Source organism: Aquarana catesbeiana, linkage group LG07 (genome assembly GCF_042186555.1).
Source record: "Aquarana catesbeiana isolate 2022-GZ linkage group LG07, ASM4218655v1, whole genome shotgun sequence".
Lineage (NCBI taxonomy): Eukaryota > Metazoa > Chordata > Amphibia > Anura > Ranidae > Aquarana > Aquarana catesbeiana.
In genome coordinates this window covers 41,234,439-41,246,495 of record NC_133330.1, presented here as the reverse complement: position 1 = coordinate 41,246,495, position 12,057 = coordinate 41,234,439, and the positions used below count along the sequence as shown (strand labels likewise).

At 41.6% G+C, this 12,057-nt stretch overlaps 1 protein-coding gene across 16 annotated transcripts in view; it reads right to left on the bottom strand.

Moving 5' to 3' along the window:
* Nucleotides 1–12,057, bottom strand: part of FOXP1 (forkhead box P1) — a 1,122,086-nt gene that overhangs the window by 984,802 nt on the left and 125,227 nt on the right. For all 16 annotated transcript variants that reach the window (XM_073592053.1, XM_073592052.1, XM_073592058.1 and 13 more), the window contains exon 3: nucleotides 1,264–1,388. The gene's annotated coding sequence lies outside the window, so the exon portion shown is untranslated. The remainder of the gene's footprint in view (nucleotides 1–1,263; nucleotides 1,389–12,057) is intronic.

Here is a 12,057-nt window from a genome sequence, read left to right as displayed (position 1 = left end):
CTTTTATCATTTATGCCACCATTATACTCTGAGAGGGAGAGCACGAGCCCCCAAGAGAATAGGATGGAAGGGAAGAAGAAGAGAAAAAAAAACACCCCCACCCCACCCGTGTTATATTAATATCTTACCCAAATATTCCAATACTTTGATCGATTATTAACCCAACAGTGATATTACCATGACATTCTATAATTTATAATATCTTCCCCTCAATCCCTCCTCACCCAATATCTTAATCCTGTTAACCCTAGTAAGTAAGTAAAAAAAAAAAAAAAGGAAGACCACCGTGTTAATGTCTTACCCAAGTATTCCAATACTCAATCAATTAATAACCAATCAGTGTTATTAACGTGACAATCCATAGTGAATAATATCTTCCCCTCCATCCCTCCTCCTCCGATGACACAGTCCCATTAACCCAAATTTAATTCAGGAAAAATAAAAAAAAAGGGGGGGGGGGGCTCAATCTCTCAGATGATTACAGTATATTTCTGTTTGTTTAAACTCCAACCATCCTCTCCATATTCTAATAAATTTGTCTACAATCATTTTGTGAGGCTATTAACTCTTCCAGCAGTCCAATTTTATCTACCTCTCTAAACCATTCCTTTAACTGAGTTTTTTTTTTTTTCCATTGACTTGGTATTAAAACTTTCGCTGCATTTAATAAGTATGGTACAACTGTTGCTCTATATCTCTTTCTCGACTCCCCCGTAGCATGGAACAGACACTACCAGGGGTCCTGTGCGACCTCTAACCCACTATCTTTTTAATCATTTTCAATATTACTCTCCAGTAAGGTTGGATTTCACAGCACTGCCACCAGATATGCGCATGAGTACCCTCCATCCCACGCTCTCTCCAACATAACGATGATATCTCTGAGTCTATTTTATGAAGCTTTGTTGGGACAGAATACCATTTTGTTAGTAATATATAGTTCATTTCTTTTATTCTCGTATCTATTGATGTGGAATGTACATAATCTATGATTCTATGTTTCATTTGCTCTGGTATAGTCTGATCTAATTCCAATCCCCAACTCTCCAGAAAGCGTAATGGTCCTATGCCCGGGGAAGAGACCAACATCCCAAATATATTTGATATTCCCTTTCCCCCTTATCCCCCCTTGATCTAAAAAATTTTCCCATGGGGTTAGCTCCCTAATAGAGCGAAGGGGTTTTGGGAGAGTATCAACGAAATGTTGGAGTTGCCTGTATCTCCACATATTGCTCATGCATTTTATAATGTAAAGAAACTTACCGGCTGTAATCGAGGCATCACACCAAATGGCTCATTGTGCCAAACAATGTTGACATCCTACAGAACTTCTGACTGTCACAAACTTCTCTATGATCATCAATGTGTGTCAACTGGAGCCCGGGAGGCTGAAAAGGAAAAGGTCAACAGGTTGAGATATTCAGGTAAGAACAGCAAGTTAATACAATGAAAAGAAGGGAGAACTTGTCCCTAAAAGGAATGTTTAGTCTTTTCAGTGATGTGTAAAAGAAATCTGATTGATGTAAATGTTTGTTTTTCCAGAAAAGAATGTTTTTAGGTATCATCTGAAATCATGTACATGAAGGCACCTACATTTGGTCATTACATACACGCTAGCTCTTCGTTCTGCTTTGTAGTGCAATACAATGGTTGTGCTCTACTTCTTCTTTTTCACATTTCTCAGATTCACAGGTCTGTGAGTCAGATATAGCTTTTCACCTGCATAACATACATGGGCGGCGCCAAAAAGGATGGGCTTTAATGGCCACACGCCGCACATTTGCATCACTGGGTAACCAATGTTTAAGTGCTGAGAGCATACTCTTAGCACGAAAAACGAGCTGTCCAAGACAACCCTCAATCCCCACTAATGATCGTTGGCTGGCAGGACCAGCTCCCAATCATGTGACCACTGTGATAGCCAATTACAGTGGTCATATGATCACCGGTCCCCCTCCCTCGCCTACTAAGGGGACACCGAGGCTGGGAAGGAAACAACAAACAAGGAGTCAGACAGCTCTGCAGGTTAATCTACATAACTATAAAATTAAAGTTTATCTATGGTCAAACCTTTTTTTTTCTTTTGATAGAGTGTGTAGAGTGCGGTCTGTGCCCTCGCAGAGAGATCCACCCTTACTATTATTAATTGTGGTGACCGTTGTTACTGGAACTGATAATAACAGAGAATCCAAATTTTGAATTGTCACTAGAACAAGTACAGAGGAAAGATCTTCCAACAAGGTCGCCTTTTCTGGTGACAACTATATAAAAGGGGATTTATCTCAACAGAGAGATTTCCTCTCACTTCCTTTTGTGTGTATGACAGGAAGTGTAGGGAAAACTCTTGAATGAGGCACAAATGGCAGAAAAAAATTGACAACCGCTTAAAAGTATAGCCTACTGAATCCAAAATGAAAAAAAAAAAAAAAAAAGCCTTAGATATGTTGTTATACAATCATAGAAAAAAAGGAACACCTTTCAGGATGACTATATAAAAAATTACGCAGAGTTGGACTTTAAAGTGTTTATAAAGGCAGAAGCTTTTTTTATCCTAATAAAAGTGTATAAAAGGGCACTCTGAGTAACAAACCAAGCAGATATCAGTCTATGCAGAAATAGAAGAGGGTCTTCATGCACTTTCAGCAGCACTTGAAGAGAGAAGCAAACTCTGGAAGTAAAATGAAAAGAAAAAAAAAAAAGGCGGCTCTTTCACACGGGGCAGATCAGTGATGATCCACCCTGTGAACACCCGCTTGCTCAGCGGGGATCGCTCCGCCGATCCCCGCTGAGCAGGAAGATGACAGGTCCATCGCTGCACACTGTGCAGCGACGGACCTGTCAGAGCGCTGCTCTCCCCTATGGGGGATCGGATGATGATGGACCGTAGTGTCCGTCGTCACCCGATCCGATAACGGATGGAAAAGTAGGTTTTTCCTCCGTTACACTTTTCGGATCGGAGCGGGTCGGATGTCAGCGGACATGTCACCGCTGACATCCGACGCTCTATAGGGATACATGTATGTCCATTTTTCATCCGAAAACAGGAGGATGAAAAACGGACATACGGATCCCTCGTGTGAAAGAGGCCTTAGGCCACAACGCTCCTGGATATTGGGAAGATGACATGTTGAGGACATCACTTCCGGCTTGCTGTCCACACTGGTTGATGGTCACTTCCTGGATTCGGCTTCCATGCTGTCTCAGACAGCCTAGCTGTCTTCCCAGTATCCAGGAGAGTTGTGGCTTCCATCTATCGGCCACTTCAGAATATGCTGCCATAAAATCACACCTGCGGATATCACTGAGACTCCTTGGGACTACCAGAACGCCGGAACACCTGCCATATTACTAATATGATGTGCTTCTACCCATCCACCCTTTTATAAGTGTTTTTAACCCTTCTGGGAAATATAAAGTTTTACTTCTGCACTTAGAGGCACTTTTTTTTTTCTTTTCTTTTTTATCTTAATGCATTCCATGCATTAAGATAAAAAACCTTCTGTGTGCAGCAGCCCCCCTCAGCCCCATCTCGATCCAGCTATGTTGCACTAGAGTCTCGGCTGTCCAGGATTCTTCCTCCTCATTGGCTGAGACGGAAGCGTGGCTCCCTCTGCTGTCAAAGTCAGTGAGCCAATGAGGAGAGAGAGGGGGCAAGGCCGAGCCATGGCTCCATGTCTGAATGGACATGAAGCTTGCTCGGCTTGGGTGCCCCCACAGCAAACTGCTTGCTGTGGGGGCACTCAGCAGGAGGGGGGGGGGCAGGAGTTCCAGCGAGGGACATGAGAAGAGGAGGATCTGGCAAGTATGAAGTTTGTTATTTCTAAACAAAAAAAACAAGACTTTAATATCACTTTAAGTCTTCCCCACTCTATCCAAACCAAAAACATTTTTTTGAACTAGAGTTGGACATTCCTGCCTCTGAACCATCTTCTCATCTAGCATGGACTTGAATATAACAGTAGCATCCTCACATACAGTATACGACTATATATGGATGGTCTGGGCACATATATTTAGATTTGAAGGCCAATATGCTGGTAATAAGACCAAGTCAAAAAGCTGCCATCTCCCCATAATTCATTACTAAGTGACTCCAAGCTCTCTTGGTAAACTGCTAATAAACTGAGCCACATCTGCACATCAAATCTATTTGTGCTACTACAGTATAGCCCTCTGAGAAGACAGAAAGGATAAAAAAAATGCCTGGTGAGATCTGGAGGCCCCGCTATTAGCTGCTTCTAATCTGAGGAAACTACAGATGATGTATGGAGTTTCCCTGGCAATAATCACATCCCCACGATAAGCAATGAGCAGCTACAAAACACCAGATGTAAACAGCACAGAGACAAAATGGGAGCACTATTTCATCAGAGAGAACAATACAGGCCGCTGTGGTATGGCAAGCAATTAGGCCAACTGAAGCATCACAGGCAACACAAGAACACATCAAATCAAGGTGCAGAAAAATAGGAAACAAATGTTGGGCAGACCTCTGAAGAATTTAATAGCTACTTATATGCAAGGCTCAAAAATGTAATCTTTGTGGTATAAATTGGACCAGTCAGTAAAACAGAATAAGTAGCACCCCCCCCAAACAGTGCTTTTTGGCAACAGTCCTATTTTTCGATCTTCTAAGTTTTGCAGAGATAACAGGCATGGACACACTGAAATATGAGCATGACTGGTAGAGCTTACAGGAGTAGGGAAAAGAGTTTGAGGTATACCAAGCTGGCCACAAACATCAATTTTGCATTTTTTTATGTGCAGAGTTTTTGTGCAAATCTGAACAAAAGTCTTACCACAACATGCTACCGCTAGCAAACATTCCAATTCATCTGATAATTTATTTTGTGATCATGTCCTAAAGTTGATTCAAACCCAAACGAGATGACATTGTTTGATATAGCACTGTGGGGAAGATTTACTAAAACTGGAACACTCAGAATCTGGTGCCGCTGTTCATGGTAGCCAATAAGCTTCTAACTTCAGATTGTTCAATTAAGCTTTGACAATAAGATTTAGAAACCAGTCAGGGACCAGCACTGCTGAAGCTGAGGGACTCTCCTAGCTGCCGGGGGAGGAACTCCTCCAGTGAGAGTGGGGGGGAAGCGAAGGGAAAGGAAAGACAGATTCTGGTGGTAGGGGACTCAATTCTTAGAAGGACAGGAGGAGGAAGTGGAATCCTTATGGGTAGAGCTCCAAAGGGATGAAGCTAAGGGGAAAATAATACTGGGAATATGCTATAGGCCCCCTAGCCTGAGGGAGGAAGGGGAGACAGATTTCCTATCACAATTTGGATTAGCAGCAAGGATGGGAAGTGTTAATATAATGGGGGATTTTAACTATCCAGACATAGACTGGGCGGAGGGAACCACGCATTCATCTAAGGCTCGCCAGTTCCTAAATGTCTTAAATTTTATGGGTCAGATGGTAGACGCACCCATTAGAAATAAAGCGTTACTGGATCTACTGATTACCAACAATACAGACCTGATCATGGATGTGGAAATACAGGGCAATTTAGTTAACAGCGATCACAGGTCAGTTGGCTTCAGTATAAATCACACAAATAGGAAACATAAGGGGAATACAATGACACTAAATTTCAAAAGAGCCAACTTCCCTAAACTATGAGCCTGGCTAGAAGGCATAAATTGGGATAAAATCTTAGGCACAAAGAATACGGAGGAGAGATGGTTTTGCTTTAAGAGCATATTAAATAAGGGCATTAGCCAATGCATCCCATTGGGTAATACATTTAAAAGAGTGAACAAAAGTCATGGATGACTTAACACCAATGTAAAAATGCATATAAAAGCAAAGGAGAAGGCCTTCAAAAAATACAAGGTTGAGGGATCATCATCAGCATTCAGACTTTATAAAGAATGCAACAAGAAATGTAAGGGTGCAATAAGGACGACTAATGCCGCGTACACACGGTCGGACTTTACGGCGGACTTTGCCCGGCGGATTTTTCGACGTACTTTCCGACGGACTTTGTGAATGAACGGACTTGCCTACACACAATCCACCAAAGTCCGTCGAATTCGTACGTGATGACGTACGACCGGACTAAAACAAGGAAGTTCATAGCCAGTAGCCAATAGCTGCCCTAGCGTGCCTTTTTGTCCGTCGAACTAGCATACAGACGAGCGGACTTTTCGACCGGACTCGATTTCAACGGATAAATTTTAAACAAGTTTAAAATCTAAGTCCGTCCAACTTTTGAGAAAACAAAGTCCGCTGGAGCCCACACACATCGAATTGTCCGACGAAATCCAGTCCGCCGGGCAAAGTCCGCCGTAAAGTCCGCTCGTGTGTACGCGGCATAAGATAGAACATGAAAGACACAAAGTGGAGGAGAGCAAAAAAAATCCCAAGAAATTCTTCTAGTATGTAAACAGTAAAAAGGGAGGACAGACCATATTGGCCCCTCAAAAAATGAGGAAGGACATTTGGTTACAAAGGATGGGGAGATGGCGAAGGTATTGAATTTATTCTTCTCCTCAGTCTTCACAAGGGAATTGGGGGGCTTCAGTAACCAAAACTGCAGTGTTTATCCTCATGACACATCACAGGAAGCACCTTCATGATGAACAGAGGACAGAATTAAAATTAGACTTGGGAAACTTAACATTTATAAATCACGGGGACCAGATGGCTTGCACCGAGGGTACTTAAGGAACTCAGTCAAGTAATTGCCAGACCGTTGTTTCTAATTTTTTCTGACAGTCTACTGACTGGAATGGTACCAGCTGATTGGAGAAAAGCCAATGTAGCACCAATATTTAAAAAGGGCCCAAAACACATCCCTGGGAATTACAGAGCAGTTAGCCTAATATCAATAGTATGTAAACTATTGGAGGGGATGATAAGGGACTATACACAAGATTTTAGTAATGAGAACGGTATCATTAGCAGTAATCAGCATGGATTAATGAAGAATCGTTCTTGCCAAACCAATCTATTAACTACTATGAGGAGGTGAGTTGCCATCTAGATAAAGGAAGGCCCGTAGATGTGGTGTATCCGAATTTTGCAAAAGCATTTGACACAGTTCCCCATAAACGTTTACTGTACAAAATAAGGTCCGTTGGCATGGACCATAGGATGAGTACATGGATTGAAAACTGGCTACAAGGGTGAGTTCAGAGGGTGGTGATAAATGGGAAGTACTCAGAATGGTCAGGGGTAGGTAGTGGGGTTCCCCAGGGTTCTGTGCTGGGACCAATCCTATTTAATTTGTTCATAAACGACCTGGAGAATGGGGTAAACAGTTTAATCTCTGTATTTGCGGACAATACTAAGCTAAGCAGGGCAATAACTTCTCCGCAGGATGTGGAAACCTTGCAAAAAGATCTGAACAAATTAATGGGGTGGGCAAGTACATGGCAAATGAGGTTCAATGTAGAAAAATGTAAAATAATGCATTTGGGTGGCAAAAATATGAATGCAATCTATACACTGGGTGGAGAACCACTGGGGGAATCTAGGATAGAAAAGGACCTGGGGGTCCTAGTAGATGACAGGCTCAGCAATGGCATGCAATGCCAAGCTGCTGCTAACAAAGCAAACAGAATATTGGCATGCATTAAAAAGGGGATCGACTCCAGAGACAAAACGATAATTCTCCTGCTCTACAAGACTCTGGTCTGGCCGCACCTAGAGTATGCTGTCCAGTTCTGGGCACCAGTCCTCAGGAAGGATGTACTGGAAATGGAGCGAGTACAAAGAAGGGCAACAAAGCTAATAAAGGGACTGGAGGATATTAGTTATGAGGAAAGGTTGCGAGCACTGAACTTATTCTCTCTGGAGAAGAGACACTTGAGAGGGGATATGATTTCAATATACAAATACCATACTGGTGACCCCACAATAGGGATAAAACTTTTTCGCAGAAGGGAGTTTTACAAGACTTCTGGCCACTCATTAAAATTAGAAGAAAAGAGGTTTAACCTTAAACTACGTAGAGGGTTCTTTACTGTTATGCCCCGTACACACGGTCAGACATTGATCGGACATTCCGACAACAAAATCCTAGGATTTTTTCCGACGGATGTTGGCTCAAACTTGTCTTGCATACACACGGTCACACAAAGTTGTCGGAAAATCCGATCATTCTGAACGCGGTGACCTAAAACACGTACGTCAGGACTATAAATGGGGCAGTAGCCAATAGCTTTCATCTCTTTATTTATTCTGAGCATGCGTGGCTTTTGTTGACGGATTTTGTTGTCGGAAAATTTTATAGCCTGCTCTCAAACTTTGTGTGTCGGAAAATCTGATGGAAAATGTGTGATGGAGCCTACACACGGTCGGAATTTCCGACAACAAGGTCCTATCACACATTTTCCGTCGGAAAATCTGACCATGTGTACGGGGCATAAGAGCGGCAAAGATGTGGAATTCCCTTCCACAGGCGGTGGTCTCAGCGGGGAGCATCGATAGTTTCAAGAAACTATTAGATAAGCACCTGAACGACCGCAACATACAGGGATATACAATGTAATACTGACACATGGGTTGGACTTGATGGACTTGTGTCTTTTTTCAACCTCACCTACTATGTAACCTAGACGCTGATTGGTTACCATGCACAGCTGCACCAGATTCTGTGTGCACCAGTTTTAGTAAATCTCCCAATGTGTATCATAAAAAATAGCCATATTTCCACCATTTTATCTTTTTTTTTTAATCTTAGTGCTGCTTCTCCAGCCTACCTCAGCCACTTCCTACTTATATGCACTTTCTCCAGTGATAGCTGCAATTTAAACAATCTGAAAATGATCAAAAATACATTCTTCAACAATATAATTTAAATATCAAAATTATTGCATTGAAAGATGTATGGGCACTTTATTACACCCAAAAGCGATATTAAACCAAAAACAAAAATGTAATAAATTGCAGCTTACCAATCCTAAATTTGGTGGCTGCATTTGTTTCCTTTTTTTTTTTTTTGCCACCTGGTGATCTGGCCAGCAGTAACATACTTCCTGTCTCAGGGTGTCTCCACTCTTAAAGGATGAGCAACAGAGACACCTTTGGACAGCAGCCTTGTCTAGGGAGAGAGTAGTGTTAAAGGCACTAGCAGCTTTAGACGGACTTAATTATCATTGCAAAGCTGAACAGTTTTTTCCTAAGGATAGAGGTTTTACATACATGAGTAAAAGCGGACAACTGCAAGCACCCCTGTCAGTGGTAAATAGTTTGTTTCAACACTGTATCTTCCCTTGCTGGATAGCTTGGTCTGTTTAAAGAAGAAGTTAAAAAATACCAGACTTACTGGCCAGAACAATGAGAAAAAATAAAGGAAAAAAGCCTAAAAAAAAAAGAAAATGAATGCAGCCAACACATCTAAGAATTTGTAAAGTGCAAAATAATATATTTGTTTTTGGACCGCAAATAAAAATCACAAAGCAAAACTAAATAGATTTTGGATGCCTTAGAAAACTGGGTGCAGCTGCTGCCAGACTCCATTTTTTTTTTACATAGGCTGCTCTTTTGTGGCTTAGCGCCTTGTTCACATAAAAAAAGCTTTAGGGCAGAGCTGCTAGGCATGAAAAAATTGAGTATGACAACTTTACCATTTTATTCAAATTAAAACGTCAAATTGGTTGCCATGGGTTAAACATTTTCCTCCTGTGCTTAGTTTTTATTCATAATATTACTAATGGCTCCTTCATTGGACTGGAATCAGGTGTAAGAAAAGAGGTATAATTATAGGGTAGGTGAGATATCCCCACAGAGCTGTCAAGCAGTTTACAGTACATAATTTAAATGATACAGGAGAATACAGATGTGAGGGAGATTTTAGATAAAAAGAGGGAATTGAAAAGGGAGCATGGTATAACAAAAAAACATTGAAGCCTGGGTTAAATATGGTAAAGGTCTTAATGATAACCCATTGGGAATGGGTGTTAAGCTGGACCTGAACTCAAAAAGTAAAGCTATGCTATCTTTTAACCACTTCAGCCCCAGAAGACTTGACTGCTCAATGACCAGGCCCTTTTTTGCGATACAGCACTGCGTCGCTTTAACTGACAATTGCGTGATTGTGCGACGCTGTACCCAAACAAAACTGACATTCTTTGTTCCCCTCATATAGAGCTTTCTTTTGGTGGTATTTGATCACCTCTGCAGTTTTTATTTTTTGCGCTATAAACAAAAGAAGAGCGAGAATTTGGAAAAAAAAAAAAACACAATATCTTTTACTTTTTGCTATAATAAATATCCCATTTTTTTCCCCTCAGTTTAGGCCGATATGTATTCTTCTACATATTTTTGGTAAAAAGAAAATAAAATAAATAAAAATCGCAATAAGCGTATATTGATTGGTTTGCTCAAAAGTTATAGCGTCTACAAAATAGGGGATAGATTTATGGAATTTTTATTATTTTCGTAATTGCAGGGATCTGTGATTTTTAGTGGTATTACGATATTGTGGTGGACAAATCGGACACTTTTGACAAATTTTTGGGACCAGTGACATTTATACAGCAATCAGAGTTATAAAAATGCACTGATTACTGTATAAATGTCACTGGCAGGGAAGGGGTTAACACCAGGGCTGATCAAGGGGTTAACTGTGTTCCCTAGGTGTGTTCTAACTGTGGAGGGGATGGGACTGACTAGGGGAACATCGTTGAACATGTATGAACATCGATCGGTCTCCTCTCCCCTGACAGAACTGGGATTTGTGTGTTTACACACACAGATCCCGGTTCTCGCTCTGTCACGAGCGATCGCGGGTGCCCGGTGGTCATCGCACCCACTGGGCACTCGCCTCGGCTCCGAGGACATGATGCAGGCACGCGTGCCTCCTACAGCGTCTTAAAGAACCGACGTACAGCTACGACGGCTCGCACAGGGGAGCCAATCAACCGCAGTATAACTGCGGCGGCTGGTCGGAAACCGGTTAAAGACCATTCTACTCCTCCACTATGAATCACATTTGGGATAGGGTTTTGGTGCCGATATGAAACAGTTGTTTTCTTAAACATAATGCTGTATAACAATGTTCAAATTTCATCTTATCTATCCACACAATACAGATCTGACAGAGCTGAGTATCCAGGTGATGATAGGAATGGGTATTTAAGGCACCAACTCCCAGCCCCTCCTTTCTCCGAAGAAGCTTCATTGGTGGACGAAACATGTCAGCTTGACATCATTAGCGTGGTCAGAGAGCTGCTTATACAGACACCCATGCTGATATTATAGCCGCTTGATAAGGATCTACACTAGAAAGGAAACAACAAACTGTTTATTTGCCTGGACTATCTGCATTAACACGGGACTGACAGACACAGTGAAAGCAAAGGTGTCATCTCACCGACAGTGAGTAAAGATCTTACCTTCCAAGGTTTGATAATGATGGTTCTCTTATACCTCCACCTGTCTTCATTGAGTTGACTTACTGATACCTGTATATTCCCCATTCCAAGAGACAGTTGAGTCTTCTTGGGGAGGATTCCATTGTTTGTATAGTCTACCTCAGTGCAGTTCCAGCCTTTTCATTGCACAGTTACATCGCTGATCCTGCAGCAGTGATCCATCCAGGCTACAACTTTCTGAGACACCCACATTGAATTATGTGCACTTCCTGTTCTTGGGGTGACCATTCAATGACAGATCCATGAACAGCAACCTATACACGGCTTCTTAACAGTGATTACCCATTTGCAATCTTCATTGTGCAATTTGTGCTTTACACTATTAAGCTCCATTGAAATTCAATCCCCCCCCATGTCCTGGTGGTGTTAATGAAAGATATGCATGATTAAGGTGGGCTGCTAGCAGCTCTATATATCCACATTGACAATGTTGTCTTTTTTATCTTTTGCACTAGTGGTAGTGTGGTATTTTTATCATAATGTTAACATTGTTTTCAATAAAGTATATATAGTATTTTTCCTTTAACCCTGGTGTCTCTACAAAAGGTCATTGTGAGGATCAGCCATCCTCAATTTTTTTTCTTTGAGTATCCAGGTGGCCTTTAACAAACCCAAGATGGTATGACTCAAGAAATTTAGATATACATATTTACACCTGCAA